Source organism: Pongo abelii, chromosome 20, assembly GCF_028885655.2.
Source record: "Pongo abelii isolate AG06213 chromosome 20, NHGRI_mPonAbe1-v2.0_pri, whole genome shotgun sequence".
NCBI lineage: Eukaryota > Metazoa > Chordata > Mammalia > Primates > Hominidae > Pongo > Pongo abelii.
The window spans coordinates 14,229,374-14,247,448 of NC_072005.2; the positions used below are offsets into that span (position 1 = coordinate 14,229,374).

The 18,075-nt window shown below is 56.3% G+C and overlaps 1 protein-coding gene across 3 annotated transcripts in view; it reads right to left on the bottom strand.

Moving 5' to 3' along the window:
* The window catches only part of ADGRL1 (adhesion G protein-coupled receptor L1), a 60,386-nt gene extending 42,590 nt beyond the window's left edge, over positions 1–17,796 (bottom strand). Inside the window, exons 1-2 of one of the 3 annotated variants that reach the window (XM_054538692.2) lie at positions 17,256–17,796; positions 878–1,029 (exon numbers count right to left, since the gene is read on the bottom strand). The gene's annotated coding sequence lies outside the window, so the exon portion shown is untranslated. The remainder of the gene's footprint in view (positions 1–877; positions 1,030–17,255) is intronic. The other 2 variants (XM_054538691.2, XM_054538693.2) reach the window with 2 other exon arrangements.
* Between the last annotated feature and the right edge of the window lie 279 nt (positions 17,797–18,075).

Sequence of the window (18,075 nt, forward strand, 5' to 3'; positions counted from 1 at the left end):
CACTCCCCAAGTGCCTCTGGCCCCTTTGCCTCCGACGTCCAGGCTCTCCTGGCAGCCAGAGGCACCACCTCCTGTTTTTTTTTTTTTTTTTTTTTTTTGAGACGGAGTCTCACTTTGTCACCAGGGCTGGAGTGCAGTAGTGCAATCTTGGCTCACAGCAACTTCCACCTCCCAGGTTCAAGCGATTCTCCTGCCTCAGCCTCCTGAGTAGCTGGGATTATAGGCGCCCACCACCACGAGTAGACACGGGGTTTCACCATGTTGGCCAGGCTAGTCTGGAACTCCTGACCTCAAGTGACCCACCCGCCTCGGCCTCCCAATGTGTTAGGATTACAGGCATAAGCCACCGTGCCCAGCCTCCAAAACTTATCACCCCAAATAGAAACTCTGTACCCACTAAACAGTAACGCCCACTCCCCTCGTCGCCCAGCCCTGGTAACTTATAATCTACTTTCTGTCTCCGTGGATTTACCTATTCTAGACATTTCATACAAATGGAATCACAGGCTATGTGGCCTTTTTTTTTTTTCCCAGTTAGATGGGGGTCTCACTCTGTTGCCCAGGCTGGAGTGCAGTGGCCCAATCTCGGCTCACTGTAACCTCCACCTCCCAGGCTCAAGCGATCCTCTCGTCTCAGCCTCCTGAGTAGCTGGGACTATAGTCACATGACCCCTCTAAATTAACTCCTGGCTAATTTTTGTATTTTTTGTAGAGGCAGGATTTCGTCATGTTGCCCAGGCTGGCCTCAAACTCCTGGACTCAAGTGATCTGCCCATCTTGGCCTCGTAAAGTGCTGGGATTATGGGTGTGAGCCACCATTCCTGGCCTTATTTTGTGTCCAGCTTCTCTCACTCAGCACCATGTTTCCAAGGCTCACCTACATTACAGCCTGGATCCGAGCTTCATTCCGTTTTATGGCTGCGTAGTATTCCACTGCATGGGTGGACCATGTTTTCTTTATCCAGTCATCGGTAATGGACATGTGGGCTGTTGCACAGACGGGTCCTTTTTATTTTCTCCCTAGCTTTACTGAGGCATCATTGACAAACAGAAATTACATATATTTAAGGTTACATGATATTTTGATATCCATTATGTGTTGTGAAATGATTACTACAACCAAGCTAACTAACAACATATCCAGCACCTCACCTAGATACCTTTCTGGTGTGTGTGGTGAGAACACTTGAGTCTAATTCCTTAGCAAGTTTCAAGAAAACAGTATGCTATAATAATAATTATTATTATTATTTTGAGACGGAGTCTCACTCTGTCACCCAGGCTGGAGTGCAGTGGCGCAATCTTGGCTCACTGCAACTTCTCCCTCCCAGTTCAAGCAATTCTCGTGCCTCAGCCTCCCAAGTGGCTGGGGCTACAGGTGGGCACCACCGTGCCTGGTTAATTTTTGTATTTTTAGTAGAGATGGGGTCTCATGTTACCCAGGTTGGTCTCAAACTCTTGAGCTCAAGCAATCTGCCTGCCTCGGCCTCCCAAAGTGCTGCGATTATAGGTATGAGCCACCACACCTGGCCTGCTATTATTAATTATAGTCACCATGCTGTACCTTAGGTCTCTGTAACTTTTTTTTTTTTTAGAGATGAGGTCTTGCTGTGTTGCCCAGGCTGGAGTGCAGTGGCACCATCATAGCTCACTGCAGCCTCAAACTCCTGGGCTCAAGAGATCCTCCCACCTCACCCTTCCGTGTAGCTGGGATTACAGGTGTGTTGTGGAGACAGGGTCTTGCTATGTTGTTCAGGCTGGCCTTGCACTCCTGGCGTCAAGCGGTGCTCCCGCTTTAGCCTCCCAAAGTGCTGGGATTACAGGCACAAGCCATTCTGCCTCGTTAAAACGTGTTTATCTGAAAGCTGAAAGCTTGTACCCTCTGACCTACATCCCCCGCCTTCCCCTGTTCCCTCACCCCCATAACCACTGCTCTACTCTGCTTCTATGAGTTCAATTCTTTTTTAGATTCCACAGATAAGTGAGGTCACGCACTATTTGTCTTTCTGTGTCTGGCTTATTTCACTTAGCATAATGTCCTCCAGGTTCATCCATCCCAGACGGGTGTTTTAAAAGACAATCTTGGCCGGGCACAGTGGCTCACGCCTGTAATCCCAGCACTTTGGGAGGCCGAGGAGGGCAGATCACCTGAGGTCAGGAGTTCAAGACCAGCTTGGCCAACATGGTGAAACCCCATCTCTATTAAAAATATAAAAATTAGCCAGGTGTGATGGCGGGGACCTGTAATCTCAACTACTCGGGAGGCTGAGGTAGGAGAATTGCTTGAACCTGGGAGGCAGAGGTTACGGTGAGCCAAGATCACGCCACTGACTCTAGCCTGGCCGACAGAGCAAGACTCCATCTCAAAACAAAAACAAAAACAAAAGACAATGTTGAGTGGTGGGTCTTCTGCTTTAACCCCTCCAACACCTCTGACTCCCACCTTGTCTCCCTCCAGCCATGCGGGTTCCCACCCTGCAGCCTCAGCCTGTCCCCATCTGTGTCCCTCAGACTCAGAGGTGTCCTCCCCAGAGACGCAGACATGGGCCTCCACCACCCTGTATCACAGTGCCCTGCAGTCACCGCCTGCCTGTGCATCCCTCACCATGCTGTGACCTCTTGTGTCTCTGTTTTCTTCTTCGTAAAACGGGGATACCTCAGAGGGCAGCTGTGCAACAGGACAAATTCACACACACGAGACACTCGGGATGCTCCTGGCACACAGACAGGGTGAAGCATCCCTTGTCCCCATTGTCACCTTCTCCATTAGCTCGGGCTGCCATAACAAAGTACCATAGACTGCGCGGCTTACACAGCAGAAATTTACTTCCTCCTAGTTCTGGAGGCCAGAAGGCCAAGATCAAGGTGCCAGCGAATTCAGTTTCTGTGGAAATTCTCTTCCGCCTTCTCACTATATCCTCACAGGGCCTCTTCTCTAGACACGCATAAAGGGAGACAGATCCCTGCCGTCTCTCTCTCTCTCTCTCTCTTTTTATTTTTCTGAGACAAGGTCTGGCTCTCTTGCTCAGGCTGGAGTGCAGTGGCACAATCCCGGCTCATTGCAGTCTCAACCTCCCAGGCTCATGCGATCCTCCCGCCTCAGCCTTCTGAGTAGCTGGGGCTACAGGTGCGTGCTCCTGTGCCCAGCTACTTTTTTGATTTTTTTTTGTAGAGATGGGGTCTCGCTATGTTGCCCAGGCTGGTCTTGAGTTCCTGGCCTCAAGCGATCCTCCTGCCTTGGCCTCCCAAAGTGCTGGGATTACAGGCATGAGCCACAAGCCCCGGCCTCTCTCTTCTTATTGGGATACTAGTCCTCTCAGAGTAGGGGACCCCACCCTTAAGATCTCATTTAACCTTAATTACCTCCCTCAAGGGCCTACCTCCAAATACACTCACGCTGGGAGTCAGGGCTTCAACCTCTGCATTTGGGAGGGAGGTGGGAAGATACAATTGAGTCCATAACCTCATCCATCCCATCCCTGCTCCATACTTTTACTTGACCACTCCTAGAGTTCCTTTATTTTATTTTATTTCTTTATTTTTTGAGATGGAGTCTCACTCTGTCGCTCAGGCTGGAGTGCAGTGGCGCAATCTCGGCTCACTGCAACCTCCACCTCCCAGGTTCAAGCAATTCTCCTGCCTCAGCCTCCTGAGTAGCTAGGACTACAGTCACACGCCACCACGCCTGCCTAATTTTTGTATTGTTAGTAGAGACGACGTTTTGCCATGTTGGTCAGGCTGGTCTTTAACTCCCAACCTCAGGTGATCCGCCCACCTTGGTCTCCCAAAGTGTTGGGATTACAGGCGTGAGCCACTGCTCCCGGCCTTTTTTTTGTTTTGTTTTGAGACAGAGTCTTGCTCTGTCGCCCAGGCTGGAATGCATTAGCGTGATCTTGGCTCACTGCAACCTCCGCCTCAAGTGATTCAAGAACCTGGAGTGATTCTCCTGCCTCAGCCTCCTGAGTAGCTGAGATTACAGTCACAGGCCACCACAGCTGGCTAATTTTTGTATTTTTAGTAGAGACGGGGTTTCGCCATATTGGTCAGGCTGCTCTCGAACTCCCAACCTCAGGTGATCCACCCGCTTCGGCCTCCCAAAGTGCTGAGATTACAGGCTTGAGCCACCGCGCCCAGCCTTCTAGATTTTCTTTCTACTCCCAGGAGAATGGAAACTCCTGAGGCTGGAACTTGGTTTCCCTGACTCCTGTCTCCTGGTTCCCTGAACACACAGTGGGTCCCCAAGCAAAAACTTACTGAAGACAGGGGAGTGACTAAGGACGGCAGTGAGGATAGCTGGAGATGGGGCATCTGCCCTGTGACCTGGGGAGCCACGCCTGACCCCCACAGGCAGGGTGCCATTGCCTTAGGGGTACAGACAGAGTTCCCCAGGAGCATGACGCCCTCTCCCCAGAGTGGCTCCCCTAGGAAGCTCCAGACACCCCCAGGGACCAGCCTCAGCTTGGCAAGTGGTGGGTGTCCCCTGGGAGACCCAGGCCTGACCATCCCTGAGGCCTCTGGAGGGGGAGGTGTTACGGATTGAATTACGGCCCCCCCGCCCCTACCACCAAAAAAAAAAAAAAAAAAATGTCAGGCTGGGCACAGTGCACAGTGGCTCACACCTACAACCCCAGTACTTTGGGAGGCCAAGGTGGGAGGATCACTTGAGCCTTGGAGTTTGAGACCAGCCTGAGCAACATAGTGAGACCCCATCTCCACAAAAAACACAAAAATTAGCCGAGCACGGTGGCACGTGCCTATAGTCCCAGCTACTGGGAAGGCTGAGGTGGGAGGGTTGCTTGAGCCCAGGAGGTTGAGGCTGCAGTGAGCTCTGATTGCACCATTGCACTCTAGCCTGGGCGAGAGAGTGGGTCCCCATGTCAAAAATACAAAAGATATGTTGAAGTCCCAACTCCTGATAACTCAAATGTGACTGTGTTGGGAACATCTGGAGTCCTTACAGAGATAATCAAGTTAAAATGAGGTCATTAGTGTGGGTCCTAATCCAACAACTGACGCCCTTAGACAAAGGAGAAACCCGGACACAAACATGCACAGAAGACCATGTGACCATGAAGGCAGAGATCAGAGTGATGCTTCTAGAAGCCAGGAAAGATTGCCAGTTAATGACCAAAAGAAGCCAGGAGACAGGCCTGCAACGGATTCTCCCTGAAGGCTCCCCAAAGGAACCAACCCTGACGACACCTTGATCTTCCAACCTCCAGAGCTGGGAGGCGACACAATTCTGTTGTTGGCTGCAGTGGCTCACGCCTGTAATCCCAGCACTTTGGGAGGCCAAGGCGGGAGAACTGCTTGAGCCCAAGAGTTTGAGACCAGCCCGGGCAACACAGTGAGACCCCAGCTCTATAAACAAATATTAAAAAAGTAGCTGGGCATGATGGGATGCACCCGTAGTCCCAGCTGCTCGGGAGGCTGAAGTGGGAGGATCACCTGAGCCCGGGAGGTTGAGGCTGCAGTGACCTGCGATCGCACCACTACACTTCAGCCTGGGCAATAGAGCAAGACCCCATCTCTGAAACATAAACAAAAAAACCAATAAAGTCTCTGTTGCTAAAGCTGTCCCGTCTGTGGTAATTTGTTGTGGGAGCCTAGGAAATTCATATAGGGAGTCAGGACACACAGAGAGTGAGGAGGGAGGCAGAGATGGGGGCAAGGGCCTGAGCCGCAGAACTTTAAAGAAACCATTTACAGGAAACAGCAAACGACAGGGTGGGCATCTAGCTGGGCTCTCCAGCAAGGAACCACCTGAGATGCCTGGGACAGTGGCGGACACCTCCACGTCCCAGCCCGAGCAGCTTCCACGTGTAGCTCGTGTAATCCTAATAACCATTTAGGAAGGAGAGATGCTTGTACCCACATTTTACAGAGAAGGAAAATGAGGTCCTGTCATTGAAGAGATATACCCAGGGACACTCAACTGGTAAGGGGGCTGGAACCCAGGGAGGGCTGGCTCCCCAGGTTGGGCTTGGTGAGCTGGGGGGGGATCCTGGGGGGCCAGAAGAGCCCCCACCCCCGGGCCCATACTGTATTTGAGTGACTATGCAATCTCAGAGCTGGTCACGCCTGGACGTTCTACACCTGGGAGGCCAGGTGAGCCCACACTTGTGTCTGTCCCCACCTTGCACCTCAGTAGTCTCCGGTCACCTTATTTGTCTTTCTTTTTTCTTTCCTTCTTTCTTCTCTCTCTCTCTTTTTTTTTTTTCCTTTGAGACAACAGGGTCTTGCTCTGTTGCCCAGGCTGGAGTGCAATGGTGCACTCTCAGCTCACTGCAGTCTCATCCTCCCAGGCTCAAGTGATCCTCCCAGCTCAGCCTCCAGAGTAGCTGGGACTACAGGCACACAAAACCACGCCCAGCTAATTTTTGTGTTTTTTGTAGAGATGAGGTTTCACCATGTTGCCCAGGCTGGTCTTGAATTCCTGGGCTCAAGCGATCCTCCCGCCTCAGCCTCCCAAAGTGCTGGGATTACAGGTGTACCCAGGAATCCATTGCACCCAGCCATAGGCGACCCTATTTCACCCATGGGAAACGGGGCTGCACACCTGCCTGTATGTTCGCATCTAAGCCCTACGTCTGTCTCAAGTCAAGGGTCGGTGCGGCACGGTGGGCCACTGAGGCCCAGACTCTGTCCTCAGGTGCCCTGGGATGGGGATGGGGAGAGTGACAGGAGAAGAAGCGGCTGCCGGGGGAGAGGGGGCGCCTCTAGCCTGCCCTAGCCTGCAGTTGCCATGGCAACTCTCTGCGCACTCGAGTGGGTGGGAGTCTGACTGCCTTGGGTGGGGGGGGTGGGGAACCAAGGTGGGGATCTGGGATCTGGGACCCCCTCATGGTCTCTTCCCTTCCTGGCAGCAGCCGGCCCCTCCACACACAGCCCTCTGGCTGCATCTCCTGCCTCCCGCCCACTCCCCAAACCCAGCCGCCCATGAGCCCGCCTCCTCCAGGAAGCCCTCAGGCATCCGGCAGGTCCATAAGGAAGCTGCAGGCCCCCGGGGTGACTATGAAGGACCAGCTGAGAGTCGAAGCTCCTGAATTTCAATCTGCCGTGTAGCTTCAGAGCAAACACTTGGCCTCTCTGAACCTATTTCCCCATTGCTGCTCAGGGACTAACAGACCTACCTCGCAGAGACAGAGCACGTGCCCAGAGAGGGCCCAGGTACATGGTCCTCGGGCAAGGCAGGGTTCTCGCAGCATCTCCAGTCTCTGCCCCATCCTCCAGCTCAGCGGATGGCAGCCCAGTCCCTCCAGGTGCTCAGGAACCGGACAGTCATCCTGGATCCCTCTCCCCTCACATCACATCCAGCCCCGTCAGGTCCTGTGGCTACTCCTTCAGAGTCCGCTCACCTCTCGCCACTCCTCAGCTTCTCTGGTCCAGCCCCATCATCTCCTGGCTGGACCCCACTTCCCCACCTCACTGTCTACACCTCGTCTCCCCATCTATCTGCCACCCCTGTCCCATCCAATCTCTACCCCGAGGTGAGAACAATCTTTGCAAAATGAAACTGTCGACAGTATGTTTCCCCCATGGCCACCAGAGGGCGCTTGTGAGCATCTAAGTCAGCCACTTCCCTCCTCTGCTCAGAACCCTCCGTGGCTCCCACCTCCCTCGACCAAAAGCCAAAGTCTGTTATCATACAAAGGCTCTGCACTGGGCCGGATGTGGCGGCGCACACCTGTAATCCCAGCACGTCGGGAGGCTGAAGCGGGCTGATTGCTTGGGCTCAGAAGTTCCAGACCTGCCTGGGCAACATAGTGAAACCCTGTCTCTACCAAAAATACAAAAAGTTAGCCAGGCATGGTGGCACACGCCTGTGGTCCCGGCTCCTCGGGAGGCTTAGGTGGGAGGATCTCTTGAGCCCGGGTGGTGGAGGCTGCAGTGAGCTGAGATTATGCCACTGCACTCTAGCCTGGGCAACAGAGCAAGACCCTATCTCAGAAACAAAAAAACAAACAGGCCCTGTACAATGTGAAACACTAGGCACTGTTCTGCCTCAGGGCCTCTTCACGGGCTGTTTCTCTCTTCCCCAGATCCCCTCACAGCTCCTCCTGCATCTTCCTTTTGGTCTTTCCTCAAACATCACTAGCTCGGCAAGGTCCTGCTGGCCCCCGCAATCCTACACCTTGTCCTGGCTTGATTTCTCCATAGCTATCACCAGCATGCCATGCATTTTATTTGCTTATGAACTCTCTGCTACTAGATGCTGGCTCTGCAGGGTGGGGTTTGCATACTACACTCAGCACAGTGCCTGGCACAAGCAGGAAGCTGAAATATAATTGTTCAATGAAGAACCTTTTAAAGGTCACCCTGGAGCTGGGCACAGTGGCTCATGCCTGTAATCCTAGCACTTTGGGAGACCAATGCAGAATTGCTTGTGGCCAGGAGTTTGAGACCAGCCTGGGCAACACAGTGAGATCCTGTCTCTACAAAAATTTAAAAATTAGCCGGGCATGGTGGCACACACCTGTGGTCCTGGCTATTCGGGAGGCTGAGGCAGCAGGGTCATTCAAGCCCAAAAAGTCAAGGCTGCAGTGAGCTATGATCATGCCACTGCACTCCGGCCTGGGTGACAAAACAAGACTCCGTCTCTAAATAAAATAAAATAAAATAAAGGTCACCCTGGCCACCAAGCAGCACTGGACTGCAGAGGGGTAGAGGTCGTTCAAAAAATTCCCTGCCCCCCCAGACACCTTCTCCCTCGTCTCCCCATCTATCTGCCACCCCTGTCCCATCCAGTCTCTACCCGGCCAGAACGATCTTTGCAAAATGGAAATCCAATTACACCCCTCCCTGCCTACAACCCTCCAAGGCTCCCTATTGCCTGTGATGCTCTAACATGGCATCTCAGGCCCTGCTGTCCTGCCACGTTCCCATCACTTCTACTCAGCATCTCTCTCTCTCACACACACAGTTCCTTATTCTGCTCTCCCTCCAAAGGGCTCTGCCCAGAGGACAGCATTCGTACCTCTCATATCCACTCTCACAGCATACAGGGCCTCTGTGTTTTGCTCCCCTAACTGGACTTGGGCTCAGCTGTTAAATGTCTGTCTTCCCCACCATCGAGGGACTCTGAGGGGAAAGTACCACTGTGGGTTGGACTGGCTCTTGTTGCGTACCCAGCCCTGGGCAAGGAGTGGATGCTTGTTCATTTGTTTAATGAATGAAGATGAAATAGACCCAAAAAGCAGATCATCTATTCAGTAGATGTTCACCGAGTTCCCAACTGGTCACAAGTGCAATGGAGGAAGGTGTGCTTGAGAGGGGGTATATGTGTAGGTGCAACTGCAGACAGGGTAGCCAGGAAATGCCTCCCCTAAAAAGTTACATTTCAGCAGAGGTCTTGAGGAGGTGAGCCATCTAGGTACCTGTGGAAAGAGCATTCTGGGCAGAGGGAACAGCACTTGCAAAGGTCCCAGGGTAGGAATGTGCTGAGATGTGGCTGGGGCCCTGCAAGCAAGGGGAAGAGTGGAAGGAGGTGAGGGCGGCTGGGGAGGGGGTCACAGAGGCCATGCAGGGCCTTGTGGACCTCAGGGAGGACTTTGGCTTTCTAGAGAGGTGGGAGCCATCGGGAATCCCGAACAAAGGAGAGATGGGATCTGGATCGCGTGTTCACAGGTGTCCTCTGGCCACAGAGGTGGAGATCAGACTGTGTGTGGGGAGGGTTGCTGGGAGTGGAGGGTACTCCCTACCCCACCTGTCCCTTGCCTTTTGTCTACAGGGCTGTCAAAGCCAGAAACCTGAAGCTTCCACCAAGTGCTGGCTGCTTCTGGCCCCCACCTTGCTGGTTGCCGCCTGGCCTCCCTTCCTGCCAACTACGGCTGTCTCCCATGTGGCAGCTAGAGGGAGCTCATGCTAAACATGCTCACCCTGCCATCTGGATCCTGACTCAAACCCCCTACCTCTACCCCCACCCCTGCCACAGGCCCTGGCAGCTCCACGGACAAACCAAACAGACTCATGGTCACAAGGCCAGCCAGCAGCCTCCAGCCTCTCTCCATGTGCAGTCGTGAAATATCTCTCCTTCCTCCCCTTTGAGCCACCACCTTCTGTCTGACCTCAGGGCGGCCCCTCTCTCTCACAGATGCTCCTTCCCCTCCACCATACCCCTCCTCCCCCTCCAGGTTGCAGCTGGGAAGCCCCCTCCTCCGGGAAGCCTTCCCTGACTTGCACCTCTGCTGCACTCACCATCATGGCAGGTCCACACCACAGTGGCCTGTGGTCTGTTTCCACTCCAAAGTGTTCACTGTCCAGCCCCAAGCTTTGCACTCTGAGCTCAGCAGAGCAGAGCTGAAAAGAGTTCTAGAAGCTAGGGCCCGAGCAGAGGGCACAGAGGTGGGATCCCCCTGCCCCATCAGATGCTGGCAGTTAAGGGGCAGGGTGAGACCAAGAGACGGGGGCATGGTGCCTAGCAGGGCAGGAGAGAAGCCCCAGGCATAGCGCCCTTAAGTTGCAGGTTCAAATCCAGGCTGTGCGCCGTCATGTCGCACGACAGGACACCCACGTCACTCCTCTCAGTTCTGTCTCTGCACGGGGGAGCTGGGGAACGAGAGCCTCCCAGGGTGGCTGTGGGGGTTAGAAATAATTTTCGGCAATTCCACACATCTTTTTTGGAGCATCCTCTATGTGCCAGACACTGAGGGGCTGGGTACAAAAAAGTCGATTCTATAGCGTACCAGTGTTGTGAAAGAAGACAAAGCCAGGAAAAGTGGCTATGAGTGTGTGTGGGTTTGGGAGTGGTTTTTTTTTTTAATCGTATTTTTAAAGACAGGGTCTCGCTCTGTTGCCCAGGGTGGAGTGCAGTGGCGGAATCATAGCTCACCACAGCCTCTGAGCTCAAGGGATCCTCCTGCCTCGGCCTCCCAAGTAGCTGGGACCACAGGGCGTGTGCCACCGTGCCCGGCTGATTTTTAATTTTTTTGTAGAAATGGGGGCCTTGTTATGTTTCCCAGGCTGGTCTTGAACTCAAGCAATCCTCCCGCCTCATCCTCCCAAAGTGCTGGGATTACAGGCATGAGCTACTGTGCCCGGCTGTTGCAATTTTATTTTATTTTATTTATTTATTTATTTGAGACAGAGTCTTGCTCTGTCATCCAGGCTGGAGTGCAATGGCATGATCTTGGCTCACTTAACCTCTGCCTCCCGGGTTCAAGTGATTCTCCTGACTCAGCCTCCTGATTAGCTGGGACTACAGGCACCCACCACCACGCCCAGCTAATTTTTGTATTTTTAGTAGAGACAGGGTTTCACCATGTTGGTCAGGCTGGTCTCGAACTCCTGACCTCAGGTGATCCGCCCACCTCAGCCTTCCAAAGTGCTGGGATTACAGGCATGAGCCACTGTGCCCGGCTGTTGCAATTTTCAACAGGATGATCAGGAAAGGTCATCTCCCCTGGAGAAGATGACATTTTACCAAACCCCCGTGAATTTGAGGGAGGAGCACGCAGGTGTTCAGTTCAGGAGAGTTAGAAGAGCATCCTAGGCAGGGTCACAGCCCGTGCAAAGGCCCTGGGGCTGGGCTGTGCCTGTATGTTTGAATAACGATGGCAGCTGCATCGAGGAAGCGGGTTGTGAGCTGGTGAGGAGAGTGGGAGGAGGTGAGAGCAGGGAGGTGCTGGGAACAGACTGTGCGGGACTCGCCTTGCACTTTAAGCACACAACTGCTCCCCAAATGGGGCCGCCCCTCTGCCCAGCCTTCACTCCCAGAAGCCACTAGAGGGCATTCTGGGGCAGGGTCGGCCAACCATGGTCAGGCCCGCCGCCGGCCTTTGTACAGCTGGTGAGCTAAGAATGGTGTTTACATTTTTAAAGGACTGAAGAGAAGAAGAGAAAAGAGAACAGGCCACAGAACCCGTCTGCGGCCCGCAAAGCTTGCAGGACTTACCATCGGGCTTTCTACAGAAAAGTCAGCCAACCTCTACTCTATTTTATTTACGGATATATTTTTTTGAGACAGGGTCTTGCTCTGTTGCCTAGGCCGGAATGCAGTGGCGCGATCACAGCTCATTGCAGCCTCGACCTCCCAGCTCAAGTGATCCTCCTGCCTCAGCCTCCCGAGTAGCTGGGATGACAGGCGTACAGCACCATGCCCAACTAATTTTTTAATTTTTTATTCTGTAAAGAAGGGGGTCTTGCTTTGTCGCCCAGGCTGGTCTTGAACTCCTGGACTCAAGTGATCCTCCTGCCTCAGCCTCCCAAAGTGCTGGGATTACAGGCGTGAGCCACCTTGCCCCACTGGCAACCTCTACTCTACAGGCATCGCTGCCAACCCAGGACAATTCTGCCCCTGATCCCAGTATGTTTAGCAATGTCTGGAGACTTTCCGAGGTATTACAACTGTGGGGCTGGAGGTGTCACTGACATCCATCGCGAAGAGGCTAGGGTGGCCTCTGAGCATCCTATAGTACAGAGGACAGCCTCCCACAGAGAATGATGCAGTGCCAAAGTCAGGAGTAATGGAAATCGTCTGGGAAATCCTGTCTGGGAAAGCCAGGCCCGGACCCCTCACCTTCTCAAGGGACAGGAAGGAGAATCCACCTGGCTTCCTGACCTGATCATTTGTGACCTGCAGGGTATTTTTAGCCTCTGAGGGAGGGGCACTAGCTATTCTGAGGTTTTTTTTTTTTTGGCGGGGGGGGAGGCGGGCAAGGCTATTTTTGGCCTGGGCATCTATTTATTGAATTTTTATCTCCCCCCAAATTTTGGACAGGAGACAGTGAAGGCAGGGTTTTTTTTTGTTTGTTTGTTTTTTTTAAGAGTCAGGATCCTGCTTCGTCGCCCAGGCTGGAGTGCACTTGTGCAATCATAGCTCACTGCAGCCTCAAACTTCTGGGCTCAAGCGATCCTCCCACCTCAGCCTCCTGAGCAGCTGAGACTACAGGTACATATTCACGATGCCCAACTATTAAAAAAAAATTTTTAGAAACGAGTCTTGCTATGTTGCCCAGGCTGATCTCAAATTCTTGTCCTCAAGCAATCCTCCCACCTCGGCTTCCCAACATTCTGGGTTTACAGGTGTGAGTCACCACACCTGGGTCAGGTAAGACTTCTTGAACACACACTGTGGGCCAGCGATGACTGTTGACACCTGGGATTCCCAAAGCAAAGCAAATCACAACATCTTCACCCACTTGGATCCTCCTCACAGACACAGACAGTAAACAAACAAGTGCAGAACATCAGGAAATTACAGACTATGTGAAAAGCCGTCCGCTGTACTGAACATCAGGAGGGGTGTGGGAAGCTGAGACTTTGCAGAAGGTGCCTGGGAGTAAACGTTACTGGGGAGGTGATATTTCAAGAGGGTGGGGGAGAAAAAGCCTCGCAAATATCTGGGGAAGGGTCCTAGGTGGCAGAACAGCCAGTGCAAACGCCCCGGGGCAGGATCACACTTAGCACATTGGAGGAGCAACGAGGAGGGAGGAGGTGGCCCAGAAAGACCATGAAGGGCCAGACCATAGGACAGCCCAAGCCTGTGGGCTACTGCAGTCAGAATTTGGGGCTACCCTCGAAAAGGAGACACATGCCTTCTCCCCAACTCGCATGACAGGAGAGTTGCTTTTTTGTTTGGGGTTGTTTTTTTTTTTTTTTGAGACTGAGTCTCGCTCTGTCGCCCACGCTGGAGTGCAGTGGCGCAATCTCGGCTCGCTGCAACCTCCGCCTCCTGGATTCAAGCAATCCTCCCGCCTAAGCCTCCCTGGTAGCTGGGACTACAGGTGCACACCACCACGCCTGGCTAATTTCTGAACTTGTAGTAGAGATGAGGTTTCACCATCTTGGCCAGGCTGGTCTCGAACTCCTGACCTCAGGTGATCCACCCGCCTCAGCCTCCCAAAGTGCTGAGATTACAGGTATGAGCCACCACGCCCAGCTGATAGGAGACTATGTGTTGCTAGAGTGTGAGCTCCACGAGGACAGGACGTGGCCACCACACCCCATGGCGCCCCCCGCATGGTGCTGGGTGGGGAAGGCACTTGGCAAGTGTGTGCAGATTGCATGACAAGGTGCACCCAGCCTTGCTCCAAGAAGTCCTGAGCACACAACTGCAGGTGCACACAAGATGTAGACAGCCCCATGTGTGCACACAGACAGCTACTCCTTCTTGCAGCCCTGCCTCCCCCAGCATGACCACCCCCTCTGCAAAACATAAACACCAGCACACGAGGGACCCTTATGAACACCGGATGAGCCTGATGGTCAAGTGGCCACATGCACCCTTGGCTAGATCACCATCCAGGTCACACAGGCAGAGGACACCTATGCATAGGTGCAGACAGACAGACATCTGGATTCTGGGGACACCGGGACCCCCTCCATGTTTCTACTTGGCCTCCCACCTCACTCCAGGACCCGTCTCTCCCCTTCCATCAGGGTGCCCAATAGCAACCACTTTGCCCCAAACCCAGCCTGGGAGGGGCTGTCTGTCTTGCCACGGCACCTCCAGGGTCACCGGGGTCAGGGTTTCAGACCCAGGGAACCCCCTCCTCGGGAGCCCCTCCCCCTGCCTCCCCACGGAGGGGCTGGAGGAGGGGAAGTGTCTGGCATCTGGAAATCAGATCCGTGAGAGGAACCCACACAGAAACCAGAGCCTTGTGTGTCCTTGGCCACATGTCTCGCCGGGGAGGCAGGAGGGGGTGGAGGGCAAAGACGACGCTCCGGCGGGGATGGCAGTGCTCCCACTCCTCCCGTTCCTCTTGAGGGGCACCCGCTGCCACCCTCCCACCGAGATGCCTGCGCTGGGACTGAAGCAACACCCGCTCTGCCACCAGCCTGGCAGGGCAGGGAGGACGCAGACGCCCCGAGATGCAAGCATCACACAGCCTCGAATGCAGGTGGAGACGCCACCGGCCAGGAGCCCAAACTGCTGGAGGCAAACACACTCCCGTGCAGCTGAGGCGCCTGTAGGCTCCTCCCCAACGTGCCCACAGGGTCCTCCTAGGCCCCCCAGGAGAAAGGGCTCCCCTGGGCAGGCTGGGAATAGAAGCTGGGCTTCGAGTCCCCCCCCTCCACCCCCTCCCTGCAGGCTCCACAGCCCAGGTGTGCTGGTCCCCAACTCCCCATCCTCCCCAACCCTGGGCGCCAGCTACACCCCCAAGAGCAGCCATCAGCGTGGGTGATCACGGGGTACGCAAGCCTCCCAGAAGTGGGGATTGAGATGGGCGCCCCTTGGAGAGAAAGAGGGCCTGCAGGGGTGTCCCAGGGCAGGTGCCACACACATGGGGTGGACCGAGCGAGGCCACGAGGGAGGTCACCAAGCTGGGGAGGAAGATGGTGGCAAGACCAGCAGGAGGGCCGGGACCCACGTGTGAGCGCACACGTATGTCGCACACGTATGTGGCTCCGTGCACGGGTGCGATCGCTGCCAGCCATGGAATTAGTTCCCTTTTCCGAATTCCAGATGATTTTTCATCTCTGTAATTAATGGGCAAGTCAGTTCTGAGCGGCATGGCAGGCAAATTGCTAGTTAGGACAATCACGGATAATTTTCTCGATATGATAATGAAGGTTGTAATCCTTCTCTTATTCTCTCTGTTTTCATCCTACTTTTAAGTAATAAATTTGGCATTAGTGGGAGGGGAGCAGGGAGGAAGGAGAAGTCACCTGCCCCCCAAAGCTGGGGCCTGACAGGGGCCCACGCAGAGTCCCCTGCCCCCGGGCCGTGGGGCAGACTGGAGAAGAGAATGAGGGGTGTGGACCCTCCGTGGGGTTGATCAATTCAGCGGGCCAGGCCCTGGAGAGCAGGTGGAGGGCAGGGAGCTTTCAGGCTGTGAGCCAGGGTGAAGGAGTGGGGTCTAGGGTCAGGTTAGACTCATGCCAGCCCTTGGGGTGTTGGAGAGAGAAGCAGAAACCAATGGCCTGTCCCCAAACAGCATGGAGGTCAACGGCCCGTAATAGACATTCACCCTCAGGTGTGCCCCACTGGGTCCAACCTCTTCTAAGCAGTGACTCCCTACCAGGATAAGGGAGCCGGGCAAGCAGAGAGGGGAAGAGAGAAAGAGAGAGAGCGAGCGAGCGAGCGCGAGAGCGAGCCAGCCAGCCATCTTGGCAGCCATTTTGAACCCCTCCCCCTCCTGCCCCCAGGCACACATGTTGGGATGTGGGATGTGGGAAGACAGACCCCCAGCTCTGAGTCCGGTGGAAGCCAGGCGGAAAGGGGGGCCCTGCCTGGAACTGGGATACAGAAACACCCACGCAGCTGCCATGGCTGGGGGTGGATGGGGGTTGGAACAGGAGGAAAGGGTCCAGGCAGGTACAGTGAGGTGCTGGCCAGGGATGGGGCAGTGTGAGGACCCCGACTGGAAGTGTAGGGACAGGGGTGTGTGTAGCCAGCGGCTGTCTTCAGATGGGGGCCGGGGGTGCACTGGAGAGATACCTGGGAGGGCATTTTCTGGACACGGCTGGAGCAAACACATCACCCCCCAACCCCACCACTTCATGCCTGGACTCGGGTCCCAGGACCGTCAGATGGGAGGATGACAACCGAACCCTCGTAGCTCAATCCAATGCGCACCTGGGGTGGGGGTGGGGAGCTGTTCTCAAAGCACGAATAATCCCGGTGGATCAAACCTGCCGGCCTCCCATGCTTTAACCGGGCACCACGGAGAGAAGGTGCTGCCTGGCTGCACCCCCTCCTGACAGCGGCGCCCCCCGGACTGCGGCCGGCTCGACACCCAGTCGGACCCCTCCCCATCCCCCGCGCCACTGCCTCCCAGAGAAAAAAAAACCCCTCGCCCAGCATCCGGTGGTGCCAGCCCCCGACACGGCTCCTCCGGGGCCCGGGGCCGGCGAGCGACGCGCACACGCACCCCCTCCGCTCACACCCAGACACCTACACAAACAGGGCGCCAAGCACCCGCGCGCACACGCACCGGGGACACGCAGGCACCGCCGCGCCGCTTCCCCACAAAGGCTGGCGCGCGCGCGGGCACACGCAACCACGCGCGGGCACACTCGCGGTCCCCTCCCCCCGCCAGGCACCCTGCGGTCGCCCGTCCGCACCCCCGCGCCCCGGGCGCTCCGTGGGGGCCGCCCCGCCCGGGCCCTTCGCCAGTGGGGGTGAGGTGCGGGCTGCCCCCGACGCCCCTCCCGCTCAGGTGCGGTGCCCCGCTCGGCTCCAGCGTCCCCTCCCCCCTCGCGGCCAGGACAGGCCCCGGCCTCCTATCCTTCCCGCCTCCCCTCTTCCGCACGCCCCGCACACCTGGCCCAGGTGCGGCTTCGCCCCTCGTCCTGGGCCCGCAGACACTCACCTGTCCAGCGCCGCTCTGGGGTCGGCCCAGCGTGTCTCTCCTGCGGCTCGGCGAACCCGGGCCCCCCGCCCGGCACATCTCCCGGAGCCGGGGCTGGGGGGAAGCGGGTAGGAGGTGGCGGGGCGAGGGCGGCCTCCGTGTCCCTTCCTTCCCCTGGCCCAGCACCGCCGCTACCGACCAAAAATTAGGAAAAAAAAAAAAAAAGAAAAGAAAAGAAAAAAAAAAAAGAGACGTATTACACGGATCCAAAGGCGGCCCCCTCGCGGCGGCGGAGGCTCGGGACTGGGGGCGATCAGGTCTGCGCCCCGCCCGGGGAGGGAGGCGGTGGGGCGGGGGCGGTGTCAGAGCGCCGGGGGCTGGGGCGAGGCGGAGCGCCCCGAGGCGGCGCCGGCAGCGGCCCGCATCTCCCCCGCAGCTCCGCGGCCCCGACGGAGGCGGCACGTGTGCGCCCAGGCGACTTCCCAGCCCCCTCCGACGGCGGCGGTGGACGAGGGGTTAACGGGGCAGCCGGGGCGCCCCTGCAGGCCCCCGCCGCCCGGCCGCGCCGCTCCGGGGCCCGCGCGGCCCCATCAGCCGGGGCCTCCTCGGCAGACGGCGGGGCGGGGGCACCGCAGCGCCGACAGCTCCCGCGCCGACGGCTCGGGCTCCCCGCAGTGGCCGCGGGGAGCTCGGGTTGGGGGTGGGCGGCGCGGAGCTGGCGGAGGGGGGCGGCGCGGCTGGAGGCGGGTGCCGCGGCGTCGCGCCCCTGGTGCGGCCGGAGGGGGGGCGCCGGGCCGGGTCCGTGGGCACCGCAGGACGCGCGGACCGAGCCGGCGCCGGG